This window comes from Callospermophilus lateralis, chromosome 6 (genome assembly GCF_048772815.1).
Source record: "Callospermophilus lateralis isolate mCalLat2 chromosome 6, mCalLat2.hap1, whole genome shotgun sequence".
NCBI classification, from domain to species: Eukaryota; Metazoa; Chordata; class Mammalia; order Rodentia; family Sciuridae; genus Callospermophilus; species Callospermophilus lateralis.
This window is the reverse complement of record NC_135310.1, coordinates 129,895,846-129,914,036: the sequence shown is the minus strand read 5'-3', so window position 1 is coordinate 129,914,036 and position 18,191 is coordinate 129,895,846. Positions and strand designations below refer to the sequence as shown.

The 18,191-nt window shown below is 34.1% G+C and overlaps 1 pseudogene; it reads left to right on the top strand.

Moving 5' to 3' along the window:
• Positions 1 to 6,024: 6,024 nt before the first annotated feature.
• LOC143402103 (olfactory receptor 2J3-like) lies at positions 6,025 to 6,948 on the top strand (annotated as a pseudogene).
• The last annotated feature ends 11,243 nt before the right edge of the window (positions 6,949 to 18,191 follow it).

Here is an 18,191-nt window from a genome sequence, read left to right as displayed (position 1 = left end):
GAACAGAAAGAACAGAAATGATATAAGATGTGATGATTATAAGGTAGGAGGAGAGAAGACAGAAAATTAATGGAAGAGTAAAAGAGAGAAAAATAGACATTGGCTGTTAGCAGAATAAAAGAAAATTAAGGGAAACAAGCAGGAGAAAACTATATATATATAAAGCAAAATTTAAAAAAAAAATTTTAAAAAAGAATACAAAATGGAACTAAAATATACTAATCAAATATCCTAGTTTATAAAAATCTATTTTATGTAAAATAACTGATAACTGGTTTCAATAATGCTAAATGTGAGAAAAAAATAGGAAATGCATAAATGTCCATGTACAATTAAGGTCACAATTAAATAATGAAAACCAAATAAACAGAAAAAGAAAAGAAGAAAAATTTTCATGAAAAGTTTTAAAAATTCTTTCCATTAGAGTTCAAAATATTCTCAGCTTCTCTTCTCAGCAGTTTTAGGTGGAGTCTTCTGGAGTGATTCTCCACTCTTAGCATTGCTGAAGTGAGAGATGTAATCCTGTCGATGGAGTTCCTGGAGGCAGGATTTAGGCTTAGGAAGGTTCTGGACTCTTTGTTGAATGTTAATTGGTCTGGAGATTTTAAATCAGCTTACCTCCAATGCCCAGTAGTTGCTGATCCATACTGGAAGTCTTTACCCCAGGGATCTCCCCTGGGTTCCATTCATGTATTGGACTAACCAATTCTTAGTTGCTTATATCACCTGCAGACTCCATGTTTCCTGGTCCCAGGTTTAGTCTCCAAAAAATTTCTTCAGCCCCTTCCCTTCTGAGTTCCCAGCCATATGCATCTCTCCCAGCTGGTCCTGCAAATAATCAGATTTGAGAGGGAGGAATAGAGCTAGGTGAGTTTCTGCAACATATTTGAAGATGGAAGAAGGCATGAAATAGTAAAAAAAATAAAGAATGAGAGAGAGAGATCCAAGATAGCAGAATAGAGGTCTTGTTGTCTCATATGTAAAACTCTCTCCATGTTTGATTTCTTCTGGTCACATAAGCACACCCTATAATGTGCAGTGAATTTTTACTGGGCCTGCATTTCTGGTCAAACTTGGGTTTGCCAAGAATAAGCTTCCTTAGTCACCAACCCCTGCACTCCACCTGCAAAATGGTTCCTTTCTTTGTCCTCTGCTCCTAGAGAGATGGAGGCTTCTTTCCCCAGGCATGGATTTTGCACAGTGCATCTTTTGAGTTTGCTTGACAATGTCCTCGGTCTCTAAATGCTCCATACCCAGACACACCTTGGGCCTCCCCAAAATGCAGGTTCTTTTAATTCCCTTATCCCTCTTCTATGCTTATGGAGGGACAACTCTGGCTGGAGCTTCTGGACAGTCTGTGGAAGCTGTGTCTCTGGGGATCTTTTTCTCATTTTTTTATGTCCAATGTCCTGTGTCCCCAGTCTGCTTTTGATGTCCAGTAATGTGTTCCTGGATCCATTACATCCAGTAATGGATGTTCCAGTAATGTGTCCCTCACCGATTTTATTTGTTCACCCACATTGCAGAGGATCTGCCTATCTGATTTCTTGTTTTCATGCCACAGAGGAGCCAGGAACATGACCTCTATTCTGCTATCTTGGATCTCTCTCTCTCATTCTTTATTTTTTACTATTTCATGTGTTCTTCCATCTTCAAATGTGATAGTTGACAATTTATCCCTCCAATTTTAGCCATTAGCAGGATGAGAATTTGCAGAAGAAATTTAAGGTAACTCTAGAAATCCCCTTTTCTTCTTAGAAGACACTGCTCAGCATTTTTCTCAGTGAAGGTCAGACTACAAATTCATTGTAATTTTCCTACAATGATGTGGTATCATGGTAGTCAAATTCCCTTGAAAGTATGATAACCAAGACAAGTCTCAAAAAGCATTAACTGACACTTGGGATTTGCCATCCCTATAACCCAGTCAAGGAAATTAAGTCACATTCTTCTTCTGTTTCCACAAAGGCCCAAAGGTTCTAAGAATAAATCCCCTATACACTGAGGGCTCTAAGTTTTTCCTTCTGACTTCAAATACTTTACTTAAAGTATTTATCATTGCTACAGAAGAGAAAATCTTGTGTTTACTTAAACACAGGATTTTCTCTTCTGTAGCAATGATAATCACAGTTAGTAGAGCAGAGTAACTTTAAGACTTTGCTTTACTGACTTGATTTTGTAGATTATAATCTATGGTGTAGGAAAGAATTTATGTTGGGGGTTTCAAGAAAATCAACAAACTCAAGTCTTCTACACATGAAGTATACATAAGGAAGATGACATACAGGGAACGTGGACAGACATGGGATGATAGAATTGAAAGAAGTTGTTTCAGTACCATTTGAGTACTAGGTAAAAATATGAAAGAAGTAATATAATCAAGACAAAAGGTTTTTTCTGGAAAAAAAAAGAGATAGGAAAAGCAACCCCTTTCTCTCCACATTGCTAACTTTTAAACCTTTAGTGGAGAAGTCATCCACAGCAAATAAGAACATTGGAGCAGATCATTATTTCTCTCCCTTCCACTAATAAGAAAGTTGAAACATAAGATTTCTACTTTCAAGTTTTTGCATCTGAAAAAATGAAATTTTCCCCATCTCAAGTTCCCCATCTTTATGTTCTTGTGTACAAATAGTCAAGAAAGTTAATGCACTGTATAAAGTTATTTCACAACTGCCACTTTGTTTTAGTTAATGAACTAAGTCATGGAAGCCCTGTAAAAGACAAAGAAAATTACCTCTCTATGAAAAAATAACTACAACATTTAGGCCCAAACTTTTTATATGTATTATTTATTTCCCATTCTAAAGAAATTTTAACACTCTTTTAGAAAATTACCATTGTCCCTCAAATGGCAGTGGTCTATGGTGAAGAAATACTTGTGATTTACTCTTTGATTATTGCTATTTTTGAATTCAGTTGTAACTTTTAAGAAAGTTTTTTTTTTAAAGTGTAGTCACTGATTAAACTGGAGAGTTTCTGAGTTGAAGCTATTATTCTAGGCTAGTGTAACAACCAGTGAATTATTCTGTTCATGATCAATATAATTAGGAATTATTTAATCTGAGCAGTCTTAAAGACTGGAGCCAAATTGAATGCTTCAAATTTTCCTACTGAAACCCACTTATTTAGCTACTCCCAACATTTTCTTTTTAGTATTAGAGGTGCATTTATAGAACATAAACAACTAAGAAACAACAAAAAGAGGAAACCACAGGTGGCTCTGATGTAACCTTTTTCTTTTTCTGTCATGGCTTATGAGGAATCATGAAAGAATGCATTGGCCAAGAAAGGAAAGGAGAAAAGGATATGGCAAAGTGGGAGGAGACCATGTATTCAGAGGAAAATAGGAAACTTAAATGATGGGTTATACATTGCTAAAATAACTATATAACAATAGGGAATATTAATGTTTAAGATGCAGATTGAAAAACTGCAGGAGAAAAGTTATTACTTAAGATTCACAAATATATGTGTTATTTTTAAAACCAAAAATAAGTTTCATTACCTACAATATATTAAATGACCTAATCTGTTTTATGTTTTCATTAGATATTTACAGTTCTGCTCTAAACTGAAAATTTCTAAACATGTAGTAATTAGAACTTGTGCTTAGAATTTAAATACCATAACATTTATTATCCTAGAGAAAAAGATATCATGTAATGACCTCAAGACCAGGGGTTTCAAGTTCTCATCCCTGTGATGCCCTCTTCCAACTTTAAGTATTATCACCAAGTTTCTCTCCATACCTTTCCTTTGTCTGCGCTGTCAGTGAATTTTGTTCTTTTCCCTACAAATTTTTATTTCCAAATTTAGACTCACACAATCTTTACAGATCATTTGAATATTCATTTATCAAGATTTCTATCTTGTTCATATAATAATAATCTTAAATTATTGTAAGATGTGTCTCTTTTTGTTATCTCTATTTGTGTTTTATTTTACAGTTAGAAAGTAGCTTTGAGTCCAAATGCACAAATAAGATGATAAAGTTCTTTCTATAAGCACATCTAATTGAATCTAAATATCTTGTATCCTATATTGTGAACGTCTAGTGCGTTCGGGTCCCTGGGTAAGGGTCACGAAATAACCGGGACACAGGGGATGCAGAGCAAAGGCAGCAATTGCAACTGCATGCTGAGGTTTATTTGCAAGTTCCTTTTATATTCTTCTTCTAACAAAGCAAGCAATTCTTCAATAACACTTTGCCCACATTGCCCAGATAACATACCTCAGCGGATACACAGAGCTAACTTCAGATCGTTCCTGCTTATTTGATAAGTACCCTCCTAAAGTTCCTTGTAGACATTATCTACTCCCCTGAGGATGCATCTATCTCTTTAGAATGTACTGTTCCTAGGACAAGTATGCAGGAAGCTTCTTCCTCTTGGCCAAACCATGCAGAACTTGTGACTTGCGATAAGGGGAAGAGAACGTTTCCTCCTCCTAACTGAGGTTTGCCTTAGCTGACCTAAATCACAGCCACAGCTCTTGCAAAGTGTCAGGCCTGAGGGAGCTAAACTCTGCACACTTGAACCCCAACACTATATAAATAATTTGATATCATTAAAAATTAAGAATTTTTCCTCCTGTATTTTCAACCATATGTATGATTAACAGGATTGTAATTATTATGGTTTTTATTGTCACATAAATGATATTAATCTAAAAATGCTGAAAAGAAAACTGAAGTCACTCATTTAGTAACAAAAATTCTGTTTGATAACAAATATTGCTTCATGGAAGTTCTCTTTCTCAGCTAAATTAGGTATTTATTCATTTACTATTTAAATACCAATTAAAATTTGCCTGAGAATGAATTTTAACTTAAATTGTTGGTGTTACTTTTTTTTTCTACAAAAAGACAAATATCTGGAAGTAGTAAATGAAATTATGTTGTATGTTCTTGTAGTAAAATTTCAAACTTAAAAAGCAATTAGAAAAAGTGGTACAATATACCACCATGTACCATTTACCTAGATTGTGCCTTAGTAAACTGTTTCCCTGAAAATCTTTGTTTTTTTCATCTAGTTTTCTATTATCTACCTATGTACCTATTGGTCTGTGTCTCCAGCTATCTGTCAATCTATCTATCTATCATTTTTATTTTTTTGGAGCACGTGAGAATGAATTGGAGAGGCTATGTTCCACCAACATAGTGTCTTTTTGTGTTAATTTTTAAAGAATAGCATTGTATGTAAAATATGTACACTTAAAAATCGGCTAATTTAATGGAGAGATAATTTTATCTAATCAGTAGTCTATATTTACATTTTTCCAATGGTCTCAATAATTTTTAGTAGATCTTTTTTGTAGAATCACAAATTAGGCTATTGTGCCCCTTTGGCCTCCTTTATCATAAACCAGTTTCTCAATTGTCACTGATTTTATTGACTTTGACATTTTTGAGGAGTACAGGTAAAGTGTTTTGTTTCTTTTAAGATGGGTCAAGTTTCTTCATTATTAGAATTAGAGTTTGCATTCTTTTGAGTTGGGTCAAGTTTGTTCATTATTAGAATTAGACTTTGCATTCTTGGCAGAAATATGACTCATCACCTGGTTATGGTGATGTCCACCAGGTTCTGCAACTAAAAAATACATAATTACAATCTTCCACTTTGTATTACCAAGTAAATGGTGAACAGATATTTTAGACTATGTAAGAAACCTGTTCCTTGTCAAATTATCATCTACCAATTTTGCATCCATTTTTGTCTTCCTAAAGGCATCATTCCTTTTTATATTTATTAAGTAATATACTGGTATAGGCATTACTTTAGTTTTCACCAATATATTTTACTATTACATTGATATCAAATATGAACTTCAAGATTCTATTATTGTTCAATTACTGAGATAATTTCACTTAATGCCCTACTTATCATAGTATTCAACAGTGGCAGGCTTTTAAAAACTGGGGTTTTTTTCTTTATTTTTTCCATGTACCTATGATTCTTGGATTATTTTTTTATATTCTTTGAGATAACTTGATTTTATTTCCTCAGGTAATAGAAAACAACAATGGAAAAAATCAATGGAACTTCTGAAGGATACTTCATTCTACTGGGCTTTTCTCATTGGCCTAACCTGGAAACAGCTCTTTTTGTTGAAATCTCTATATTCTACTTGATGACACTGATAGGTAATTTGTTCATCATCATACTGTCATACCTGGATTCCCGTTTCCACACTCCCATGTACTTCTTCTTCTCAAACCTCTCTTTTCTGGATCTCTGCTACACCACCAGCTCCAGCCCCCAATTGCTGGTTAACCTTTGGGACCCAGAGAAGACCATTTCATATGCTGCTTGTATGATTCAACTCTACTTTGCTTTTGCTCTGGGAACCACAGAGTGTGTCCTGCTGGTGGTGATGTCCTATGAGCATTTTGCAGCTGTGTGTAAACCCCTGCATTATGCTGTCCTCATACACCCTCGACTCTGCCAATCCTTAGCTATGGCTTCCTGGGTAAGTGGCTTTATTAACTCAGCACTCCATTCCCTCATTATCTTTTGGGTACCCCTGTGTGGACATCACCAAGTGGATCACTTCTTCTGTGAAGTTCCAGCACTTCTGAAATTGCCATGTGTTGATACTCATGCTAAAGAGCTGACTCTCATGGTCACAAGCTCTATTTTTGTTCTCACACCTCTTGTCCTCATTCTAACATCCTATGGTGCCATTGCTCAGGCTGTACTGAGGATGCAGTCAACTACTGGACGTCAGAAATTCTTTGGGACATGTGGAGCCTATCTTATGGTTGTTTCCCTCTTTTTCATTCCAGTTCTCTGCATTTATCTTCAATCACCAACATGAAATTCTCAAGATCAAGGGAAGTTTATTTCCCTGTTTATACTGCTGTCACACCTAGCCTCAACCCTCTCATCTATACCCTCAGACAAAGACGTAATAGAGGCAGTTAGAAGACTAATGGGAAGAGAATGACCTATGTACTTGTGACATTAACAGTGTAATAATACATCAAACTCAGTTTATAACTCCCATCTGAAGATGGTACTATCAATTCTTAAATGTGCAGAATCTGTCTTTTAATTTCTGTCTTTCTAGGCAGGACAATTTTGTCTCCTATCTTGGTCTATTCAGAAACTAATGGAACACCTGCAATACTTTTCTCCCACACTGTTCTTCTTTGATGAACAATAAGTATTGAGGGGAATTTGGAACATGTTCTTCCATATCATTTATGTGTTATAAGTTCACTAATTGTAGCACAACAGTGAGTTATGTACCATAAGTAATTGTCTTATATTTCTTTTCTTTTCCTGGCATGGCAGTAAGAAATATAATTACATATATTTTCTATGCTATACACTATATAGTATAGTTTCTACAATATAACTATAGAAAATGGGTATAACTTGAAAGTTCTGATAAGTAGTTTGCTGAATATTAGTCATCATAGTTTGTAGTTTGCATATAATTTGGTGAAGTATATGTTTGAAGCACCTGGATTACCTAGAAATCCATAAAGAATATTTGTGGTAGTTCAAGACATAGAGTTCAAAAATCACTTGGAAGTCAATGGGATTTTAAAAATAATTACCCTGAAAATGTATTGGAAAAAATTGTGATAAATACTGTTGTGTGGGGGTTGTTATCTTCAGTTTTAAGCTTGATCTAATATATTTTTATTAATATATATTGAACATCAATTATATTTTCCAAATTAAGGAATATATTTTTATGGAAAGAATGATTTATTGTTTACATAATTATTAAAAATTTCTATATGAAATATGAGAACTATATCATATTGTCAGTCATATCAATTGTAATACAAGAAACTACAAGGAAATAATATAAAGTAACATTTGGCAGTATAAGAATTTTATCTATGAGTCAATTGTCAGCTATAGTCTTTGAGGGCTTTGTAAATGCTAATTTAAACAATTTGCTTCATTATAAAATAAAACTACACAGTAGACTTCCCCTGAATTTCCTGTGTGGCTTGCAATTATACTAATAGTGCTCACTTTGAACTCTTTATCTGTCTTTTACACTAAATAAGAATCATTTATAAAATAGAACTTTTAGTCTATATACTGTGAAATAGCACATTAATACAAACTTTTTAAAGCATAAAAATGTACGTTAGTATTTTGGGCCATATTTCATTGTGAAAAGTTTATGATTTTGCACAACTTGTGCTACATTTCCATCTTTACCATACTTTTTTTTTCTTTCAGATTTTTATAAGTATAATTGAGAAAAAATTGTGTGTATTTATTGCTAAAATGCGATGTTTTATATATGCATATTAGGAAATTATTTTTTTGATTCAATTAACATGTCTATCACCCTATACAATTTCCATCTTTACCACACTTTTTTTTCTTTCAGATTTTTAGAGTATAATTGAGAAAAAAATTAACATGTCTATCACCCCACACAATTATAATATTTTTGTGAGGTGAAATCTACACTTTTAGGTATTATCTGGTAAACAATACAGTAGCAATACTTATAGTCACCATGTTTTATAATACAGCTCAATTGTCCTCCTTTCTGAAACTTTGTGTCTTTATCCAACCTCTACCCAGTTTTCATTTCCCTCTGAATCTCCAGACCCATCAGTCTAGTTGTCTGTGCCTTTATGAGTTCAAATTTTTAGATTCATATATAAAAGTGAACATGCGATATTTGTCATTTTCTACATGGCTTATTTCATTCAGTATAATGTCTTCGAGTTTTGCCACGTTATTGCAAATGTCAGGACATCCCAGATACATTGCTTTAGGCCTTAACCTCTCTGAATTTCTGTTTCTTCTTATTAAAAAGGGTATAGTAATACAGCTTGCCTCAGAGGGTCATTTTGAGGATGAGTGAATTAGGTAAAGTGTTCTGGATATTTCTTGGGATGTAGTAAATAGTATATACTCTGAGACAATGTTGGTAATTGTGATTGTCATAATCTATGAAATTTTTCTATAATAAAAATAATAACAGGGGCTGGGGTTGTGGCTCAGTGGTAGAGCACTTTCCTAGCATGTTGAGGCACTGGGTTCGATCCTCAGCACCATATTAAAATAAATAAATAAAATAAAGGTATTGTGCCCATCTGCAATTTAAAATAAATAAATAAATAAATAAATAAAAATTATAACAGGGTTTTATTTGTTACTTAAAGACCACAGGTCACTTTTTGGCCATGTCTTGGATTTCTTGTACCCAGTTATAGGCAACTGTTATTAAGAGCTTTTTCTGGCTTAGAATTTTATGGTTAGCTCAGACTGTTTCATTTATCAGTCTGTTTAGGCTGATCACATGGCCCAATTCTGTCTAGTCAACTGCTGAAATGGCAAGGGGAACAGAGGAGAAAACATCACTGGGAAGTTGACAGGAGAAACAAGGAGTAAGTTGGAGATAGTGTTACCACAGGGCATGGGTATCCAGACTTCCAACAACAAACTGTGGGCCATTGAATGGGACAGGGGGCATGCCTAGATGGCAGGGATCCCCAAGGTTCTCAGCATCTGCCTGAGACCTTGAGAAATCCAATATATTTAATTGCAAAGTTCATTCCAGGGTCTGGTCACCCCCAGAGAACACCAAAAGGACAGACTGTGAGTCCTGTACCCACCAATTTGGTCACCAGAAACTATGATGAGATCCCCTTTGTGTGGAGGAACCATTGTCTCTTGGAAGCTTCAAATTCCTGCTTCATAAATTACCATGCTTGTACCATATATTATATATCTATATCAATATATTATATGTGTATAATTTATATGTGATATATATATCACATATAAATTATATATTTATATAAGAAAATGCTATATATATATATATATATATATATATATATATATATATATATATATAGCATTTTCTTTCTTCATTCATTCATTTGTTGGCAGAGAAGTGCTTTTTGCCAATGTCATGGCTATAAGGAATAAGGTTATAATAAACCTGAATCTGCAAGTATCACTTGAACCTAGTTATTTTATGATGGAAGTTGGATATATATGCAGGAGTAGAATTGCTAAATTTCATGGTAAATTTATTTTTAATTTTTTGAGTAAAGTCCACTGTGTTTCTCATAATGGCTATAATAGTTTGCATTCTGTTCAGTTGTGAAAAGATATGCTTCTCTTCATGTCCTTATCCTATCCACCTTGTTTTACATTAAGTGAAATATTAAACTTACAATATTATCATCTCTTATCCACCATCCTCCTGGCTATCACTTTATAGGATTGTTTTAAGTGGTCACATTAGACTTTGCTACTGTTAACCTGAAAGGCAGAATAGAAGACTTTAGGTTTTAGTGGTCTCATGATCTCATAAATAAAATCCAGTATAGTTCATTGCAAGTATTGGTCTTAATATGGCATGGAGTATGTTAATCTAATCAAGAAACTAAAGTACCCATTGACCCAAACCACATTTCCCTTTCTATTTTCAATTTGGTTCTGCCTGATGGTGGTCATTTTACCTGTTTCATTCCCCAATGCTAACATGTTTTGCAAATGACAGAAAGAAACTCAGAGACAGCATTATATTCTCCCACATCCCCTCTGAAGTGTTTATGTATATAGTGTGTATGGTTGGCGGGGGCAGTGTTATAGAACATTTATCACACTATACACTTGCCAAAGTATTGGTAGATGCAGTTAGATAAAATTTGACTTGAATTCATGACTTATTTGGATTTCTCTATGTTTTAATTTAATGTTGGATAATTTTTCCCCAGGATCAAATCCAGTATGCCATGTTGTGTTTAGTTGTCATGCCTTACAGTCTTCTCAGAATCCCTTGAACTTTTTGATGAGTGATGGTGATGTTTTCTAGAACGTACTTCAGTTGTACATTGTGTGTCATTTTGTCCTGTTTAGACTGGGGTTATGAGTTTGGGGATAGAAATGCCTTTTCCATTCCTACATGGCATTACCAATGATAATGAACATTAACCATTTAGTGAAGATAGAGTTTCAATTATACAAACTTAAGTTTACAATTTTATCTTTCCATATTCTAACCCTTCAAAGACAGTCACTTTGCCTAGCCTGCACTTAAGGCAGAAGAAAGTTTATATTCCATCTCCCAGATGGGAGTATTTATTTATCTGTAAGGAAGATTGCACTCTTTACATTCATTTTTTATTGATCCAATCATTTATATATATATATATATATATATATACATATATATGAACTAAGGGACATTTATCTTATAATTTAGGATATATTTCAATGTGAGTTATTTTTTTTCAGTACTCAGATTGTTCAAGTTTTGTCCTTTGAAGCTTTTTCAGATTGGCTACTTGATCCCTTGAAATTTTTTTCATCTTTTTGTTATCTCTCTCCCTTTTTTAGTCTCCTTCATTTCTGCCAGGGGGGTGACGAATAACTTGTATACTTTGATACAGCAGGAATGGAAGCCCTTTATTGTAGGATCTGAGCAATATTTATACATTTTACACAGCTTATCTAATTAGCATAAAATAGATACAGCAGCCAGCCAATAAGGAATCTCCACACTTAATGGCTCGCTTTTGTTACTTCACAAGCCACTCCCTCTGGCATTTTGCCAGGCACCATCCAGACTTGTTTACAGACTCTAACATTTCTCTGGCAAAATAACAGGTGCCAATCTGACTTGTTTACAGACCTTAACACATTTCTGTAACGTGGTATTACTACTAGAAGCTAATTTTTCATAGTCATTCCCTCAGACTTTTTAAGAGGATCTTTGGTTATTTTCACTGGTATTAAAAAGCAATAGTTCTTGGCGCTGGGGATGTGGCTCAAGTGGTAGCGCGCTTGCCTGGCATATGTGCAGCCCAGGTTCCATCCTCAGCACCACATACAAACAAAGATGTTGTGTCCGCTGAAAACTAAAAAATCAATATTAAAAAATTCTCTCTCTCTCTCTTTCTCAAAAAAAAAAGCAATATTTCAGTGTTTTGTTTTGTTTCAAATTGGACTGGTTGATATTTGCCACAGTCTATTTCAACATACCAACTCATGAATACTCAGGTATCTCTAATTATTTCTATTTGTATCCATCTCTGTGTTTCTATGTGTATATGTGTGAACCTGAGGTCATACTAGTATCTCTGACTCTAACACAGTAATTCATGTCTCACTCTAGTCTTTCTTTCTTACTTATTTGTAACTGTTCTCACTAGTAGTGAAAAACTTTGATTGTACTATGCATCATCTTCAACTTTTTTGTATAGTACTAGTAAATGGAAAAAATAATTTCACAATTAATTGTAGCATAATGAAAAACACATATACTGTATAAAGGACAGTGTTTATGCCCAGTAGTTTTTTTTCCTACTATAGACATAAATTTTTCAGTCAAAACACAAGTTTGTAAAATTACTTAGGTAAGTACTTATTTATGTACCACTTCTTTCAGTATAGTTATGTCAAGCTTTTTGTAAATAAAGAATTAGATTAACTTGTCACCCTATGCCTTCAACACTAGAATTTACACATTCTCATTTATATTTCTGTTTGTTTCCTTACAATAAAATTCATTTTTTGTGGGGTGTTTGATGGGTGTTTTTGTAGATTTTAACAAAGGCATAGCTAAGTTTCCCTATGCATCTTTTTTTGTCATCAACCAATTTCCTTCAATCAATGCCTGGTAACTGCAGGTGTGTTTTTCTTTCCTACAGTTTTGCCTTTTCCAGCTATTTCACCAATGGACTCACAGCTTTTAAGTCAGGCTCCATTCATTTATTAAAATTCATTTAGGGCCCCATGCTATTACTCATGTATTCCCTGTGTGGATATAACCTAGTTTTATCTTTCTCCTATTGAAGGACATGTGCTGTTTCTAGTTTTGAGTGATTGTGAATGAAGCTACTAGGAACATTTGCATATAGATTTTTGTGTGGATGTAAGTTTCAATTGGCTGGGGTAAATTCTTTGCAAGATGATTCTTGGATCATATAAAAGTCTATTCTAAGATTTATATGAAGTCACTAATCAGTCATTCAAAGTGTTTGTAGTATCTGCAGCCTCATTAGCAGTAAATGATAGTCCCTTTGCTTTGCATTATTCCTAGCATTGAAAATTATTAGTGATTTTGTTTAGCCAGTAAAGTAATTGTGGAAATTTATTTTCACTCTTGTAATATAAGTATGTTTATTATGTTACCCTGTTTACTTCTTGGCTTACAAAGCATAAAATAATGACCACATGGATATTTAGAGAAACATTTTGCAGATCTCTCTCTTTCATATGGATTTTTGATCTAGTATAATTCAAGTGAAACTTTACAACAGTAGGGGGATCCTCCAAAGTACCAGAGCTACATCAGGTGACTAAGACTTTCCTATTCTATACCTGACAGCAAAGAATACTAGGTACATTTGGCTTGGAACCTATATCAGCATAATAACTGGGAGATACCATCAGTAGGTGTTAGAGGCAGGGACTGAATGGTGCTTCCCAAACATCTTTATATTATCTTTATATTAAAGCCCTCAAAAAAAAAAGAAGAAGAAGAAGAAAAAGAAATGTAGAAGGGTGCTCTTGATCAAAAGAGAATGGCCTCCTAGGCCCAAACCAGGAATACAAGGCTTACTAATAGGAACGTCTTTTCTTAAATATGCACTTCAGGAAACTCTAAGAAGCATGGCACTTAAGAATTTTTCATGGGGCTGGCGATGTGGCTCAAGCAGTAGCACACTTGCCTGGCATGCGTGTGGCCCGAGTTCGATCCTCAGCATCACATACAAACAAAGATGTTGTATCTGCTGAAAACTATATATAATTTTCTCTCTCTCTCTCTCTCTCTCTCTCTCTCTCTCTCTCTCTCTCTCTCTCTTTTAAAAAAAGAATTTTTCAAGACATGGGACTGAATCAGGTTCACTCCATGTGAATTGGCCTGGCAACTAAAAATGACACAAACACAAAAAATACCATTTTGAGGGTGCAGTGATGGGCCCTTAGCCTCACCTCCCAAAAGGGAGGCATGAAAGACAGGCAAGAGAGAGCAAGCATGCCTCAACCCTGATATTTATTGGGGAAAGCTGTTTCAAAAGAACATTCCATCCAAATAAAGCAAAGGGGTAATATTACAAGAGAAAAAGGGGTCAGATTTCAGAGGTGGAGTCTTGTTTGGTGGTGTCTTAGTCAGCAATTTGACATCTTAGAGAGTCACACCCATCTCAGGTGCTGTGTGGCATCATAGAAAGAGCGAGAGAAAAGGCACACATGCATCACACAGCCCAATCAGGCAGCAACATCAGTCCAATTCTTTCATGTGCTGAAATGCTCATAGCTTACACACACAGAGCATGGCTGGCTCTCGACAAGGACTTACACATCAGTAGTCAAAGTCTATATGTAAACATGGTATTCTGAGGCCCTGGTAAGAATAATCTTCAAAAAGTATTCAAATAAAGATTTCCCTCTGGCATTCCCAAACTTCTTTGTTTGGGATTAGTTCAGCAGAGTAGGCAGGGGAAAATCAAATTCTCATCATTGTTAATTAGTCAGCTTGAACTTCAAATGTAACCCCCGTCCCTGCCAAAGATTCAGATAAACTGAAAAAGCTTCATATATCAAATATTTACAATCAAATAAATCTCAGACTTATAGCCAGTTGCTGTTTATATCAGAAGGAGATATGAACCAGTTGGAAGGTGTTCTCACTAAACAATCAGTGCCTACTTCAGCATCAAAATAATGATATAATTACATACAAACTCATAAATCCATATTAAAATAGGAGTACAGACAAATAGATGACAGATTACACACCACACAATCCTACAAATAAATACCTACAGAGAGAAAAAAATAAAAAAATACTTCTTCCAATAAAATGCCAATTAAGCAAGTTTTTGACTGATGCTAAAACAAATTACCACAAATTTAATATTTAAAATATAAAAATAAATTAACTCATATTTCTAAAGATCAGAAGACTAAATTAAGGTACTGTGCTGCATTTCTCCTTCCACTAGCAGGAGAGGATCCTGATTTTCAGCTTCCAAAAGATGCCTTGTTCTGTCTTGTGGCCTCTGCCTCCAATTTTAAAGTCAGCAACATTATCTCTCTTTTCTAAACTCTTGCTTTCCTTAATATGTACCCCAGTGATTTTAACAGCCTAACCAGATAATGCAAGATCGTATTTCAATCTCCAGATAATGATGATGATGATGATGATGATGTTGCTGATGATTGGCATACCAGGGACTGAACTCAGGGACACTCAACCACTGAGCTACATCCCCAGCCCTTTTTTGTATTTTATTTAAAGACAGAGTCTCATTGAATTGCTTAGTCCCTTTCTGTTGCTGAGGCTAGCTTTGAATTCTTGATCCTTACACCTCAGCTTGACAAGCCACTGGGATTACAGGTGTGTGCCACTGCACCCAGTTTCAAAATTCTCAATTTAATTACATTTGTAAAACCTTTTGGTCAGCTGAGGCTATGTATAATTATATGTCCAAGGGATCAGGATGTGAATATTTCAAGAAAGTCTGAAGCATTATTCAGCTTATGATACCAAATAAGAAATGTACAAGGAATGATATAATTTTATAAATTTCCATTTTCCCTCCACCACAGTAATAATTGTTTATGGGAAGGATTATAAAGGATGCTTGATTATAAGACTAGTGGCAGAATTTAGTACAAAATCAGAATCCCACATCATCTCAACATATTTTGCCACATAATACTCATGAAATAACAAGATGGGCAAGGTAACTTTATAGTAAAGAAGCCTATGTTAATCAAAGAATTGGAGTTAGTATCATCAGTGAAGTAAATGAATGCCATATGTCTCTGATAGGTTGCAGAGGAGGACACAAAACCATCATTGTGATATTTTTACCAAAAATGAGTCACTTCAACCTTATCAAATATGAATAATCGAGAAATTTAAAGTTAAGAATATTATGTAAATAAAGAGCCTGTAATCTTCAAATTATTAAGATCATAAAACAAAGACATACTGATGTAGGTTCCAAATTGAAGGAGATTAAGGGATGTGACTACTTAATTTGTGATACTGGTTTGGGTCCTTTATTTAGAAAATGGTCCTGGGATCATGTAAGCGTAGGTGTGCATTGTACTACTTAATATTTCAGAAAAAAAAGAAAGACGTGAATTTTGTGTTAATATAGAAAGATAATGCAAAGACTCATTATAAAATGTTAACATTTGTGAAATCAGTCAAATGTATACAGTAAGACTGATTTTCACAACTCTTCTAAAATTTGTTTGTGGTTATTGAATAATAATTGGTTCATGGTGATTTGTATTTAGAAGCTTATTATTTTTGGAATCACTTGATGACCAACTCCTTTTCCAAATTTTATATATATATATATATATATATATATATATCTCCATATATTACTGAACTAGATTTAGCCAAGGTAAAATGTGCTGTAGTTCAAACCATTATAGTGTACATGACAAATACATAAAACTTTCTCTGTAAATTGAAAAATAAATAAATACAAGGAGAAACTTCCAAATAAGTGAAGTTCTAAAACAAAAAAATTATTTTAGTCTGTTTGTAATGAAGACTTAATGTCTCCATTGGTACCAACATAGTTCAGACTACACACTCTAACTGGGATATTGAGGCTACTTTCAAAAACTATACCATTTGCAAAAGTCCAGGAGAGATTGATAAATACCTACAAGGGTATTCTATGTATGCAAAATATGTGCACCATGCTGAAACTAGAAACAGGGTTGAGTCTGGTTCCAAATCAAGGCCTGAAGTAACAAAGGGAAGTTGTATTGAAAATGAGAGAGAGAGAGAGAGAGAGAGAGAGAGAGAGAGAGAGAGAGAGATCTGGATGTACATAGCCAGCTCTAAGAGTTGTGGCCTTTTGTTGAGCAACAGTCAGTGCCATGTGTTCCAGCTGAAAAGGAGTTAGAGAACATATACCAAACTGTTTTTAATCTTCAGATGGTGGCTTTTATCTGACTAAAAGCCACATGTCAAGGAATCTCCTTGATATAGCCTCTAGGGAAATAACACAGTAAAAATATTAAATGAGAAATTTGGGAGGCTATTCTTTAGCACTGAACACCTGCATTAGCAGCCAAAGTCCAGAGCAAGTCAAAATAAAATCACTCATGTCAGACGCTGTGTAGTCAATTGGAAAGTTTAAGGAACCAGATGGATTCCTCAAAAGAATAGGGTTTTATTTCCTGAAAATGGGAGATTCCAGTCTACCAAAGTCAGTGACAATTTCTATTTTAACTTCTTAAAAATATGTAAATATTATAAAAAGAAAAATGTAAGAAAGAAAAGAAACTTCAACTGCTTGACATCAACTGACCATTTTTTTTAAAATTTTAGTTTCCTTGAACATATCTTAAAAAGTTCTTTGTTCTATCACTGTCCTGTGGGAGCTCTCTAATGTTTTGGAGAATAGAAGCTGCCCAATTTCATGAATCATGAATAAAAGTCAGTTAGGTATAATAATAAATTTCTGGTAATTTTTTCTTCTGACAAGACAAATATATTGGGATATAGAGTAGATTCAGGAAGAGGATGGGAACTAAAAATATCCATTACATGTATAATATATGTAAATACATATTCATAAGATATTAGAGGTCACCTTTAAAGAAAAGGGAGAAATTATACCATAGAGACAGTTGTCAAAAAGAAGCATGTCCATTTGTTGTTCTTATTCAGCATTTTGAAAACATCTTAATGCTATCTACAAGTGTGACAAGTATTATGGGGAAACAATTACAGAAAATACAGACACAAGAACGGGATATTTTCATCCTGTTCTTATAAAACCATTTAATATTTTATAGCATTTTGAAAAATATCACTTGAATGCTTCTCATTGACAATATCACATTTTTAATTTGATTTTTTAATTTGTCAATGAACCTTTATTTTATTTATTTATATGTGGTGCTGAGAATGGAACCCAGTGCCTCACGCATGCTAGGCAAGTATGTGTACCACTGAGCTATAACCCCAGCCCCAAAAGATCACATTTTTGCTTCTCTTTAAAACTCATTTTGTTCCCCTTTATTTTTATGAATAGAGATAATTAAGTCTATGTGAACTGCTCTAAAAATTAGTGAAATAAGAGAATCTGAGATATTTTCTACAAAATCCCTGAATCATTTATTCAACTAATTCTGTTTCAATTGTATTCTGCTTATTTACAATTATTCATTTTTAATTGTATTGTCTCAGTGTGTTTG